Source organism: Tupaia chinensis, unplaced genomic scaffold (genome assembly GCF_000334495.1).
Source record: "Tupaia chinensis unplaced genomic scaffold, TupChi_1.0 Scaffold000201_1, whole genome shotgun sequence".
Taxonomy (NCBI): Eukaryota; Metazoa; Chordata; class Mammalia; order Scandentia; family Tupaiidae; genus Tupaia; species Tupaia belangeri.
In genome coordinates, this window is record NW_006159676.1 from 768,243 (window position 1) to 769,860 (window position 1,618).

The 1,618-nt window shown below is 46.7% G+C and overlaps 1 protein-coding gene across 1 annotated transcript in view; it reads left to right on the top strand.

The window, feature by feature from the left end:
* The window catches only part of SUGP1 (SURP and G-patch domain containing 1), a 58,917-nt gene that overhangs the window by 28,087 nt on the left and 29,212 nt on the right, over positions 1-1,618 (top strand). The window lies entirely within an intron of this gene.

Genomic DNA, 1,618 nt, shown 5'->3' on the forward strand with positions numbered 1-1,618 from the left:
CGGGCAACTTGTTGAAGGACAAGGAGAGGCTGTTGGGGGCTCAGGCGTGCCTGAGTCTGGTACCTGGACAGCCAGAAGCCTTTGCAGGGATGTGGAGTGTTTGGGGCCAGAGGTCAGGTTGGAAGTCTGCCTGGGGTTGGAGGCCTACCCTGGGCATCCTAAGTCAGAGACTTTTGCCCTGATGACTTGCATTGTCAGCCACAACTCTGCATCTCCCAGAATGACAGACTTAATAGTGGTCGACGTAGTCAACTGTGGTTCGAGTCCTGGACCCGGCGGCTTAGAACTCATATTGGGTGCATATGCATGCATGCCCAAAATCTCAAAAGAATAGAGGACATTAGATTGCGGCGTGATCATTCCCCTTGGGGGGTGATCTTTTTGCTTGCTTTCTCTCTGCCTCTCCAGCGAGCATATGCACCCTATAGCAAAAATCTCTCTTTAAAAAAAAAAAAAAAAAGGGAAACCACAAATAGTTCGATCTCCACATGAGATCAGGTGTAAGAGACCCCGAAACCATGGAAATGCCAGGCAGACATCCGAGATTGGCAGTACCTCCCCTCATCCCAAACCTAAAAGCCATCTCGTGTTCCTGTGGCCAAAGGCCCTTTTCTTCCTTCCTGTGGGCCAGTCACGCCCTGACAGCTCCGTGTCCTGGGGAACAGTTTGTGCCAACTCTGTTCAGCCTCGAAGCTGGAAACACCCCTTCCTTTGACCAGTCAAGTCATAAAATAAGTAAAAAAAAAAATTCAAAAAAAAAAAAAAAAAAAAAGAAAAGAAAAATGTCCTTCAGTCATAATGCTTTTTCTTCATTTATCTAACTAAATTTATTTACCTAGAAAACTTGGTTTACTACCAGTTTTTGCTGGTCAACGCTGATTGCAAAAATGTGTCATAGTCGTGGCTGGCAGGTGGCGTGGTGGCTAAGGCGTTGGACTCCCACATGGCCAACCACGGTTCAAGTCTTGGACATGGAGACTTATTTTCTTACTCAACTACATGGGAGTCCAGCGACATAGCCATTACACCAACTGCTGGTCCCAAGTCATTCCACTTCTGATAATGTTACACGCAGATTACCCGTAGGAATAAAAAATCAGTAGCAAACTGAGTGTCCCACTTCGGCGGGTTAAACTCCAATACGTGCATCTCCCCAGTGGAACACGTGGCCATCTGAAGGCGCCCCGGTGAAGGCCATATAGCCAACATGGCACCTTCCTTGAGCCACGTATGGCTCTTACTTGGCACTGGAGCAATCCTCTGTGTTCTTTGCAACAACCCAGCATGCTGGGCTCTTACAGATGAAACAGGCGAGGAGGCTGGCCCGTGCAATCTGCCTTCTCTACCAGGCTCCTTGGCATTCAAATTGAAAAGGCTTATGGGGGACCAGCACATGGCGTGGTGGTTAAGGCACTGGACACTCCCACATGGCTGACCACGGTTTGAGTCCTGGACTTAGCAGCTGGCTTTCTTACCTCCCCCACACACACACAGTGTCTCCCTGTGGTCAAATCAAAATCAATTAATGAATAAATAAGATGAAATAATTTAAAAAACACTTTTAACAAAAGGAAAAGGCTTTTGTTTGTTTAAAGTGTTATTTTATTTAACTTTATTT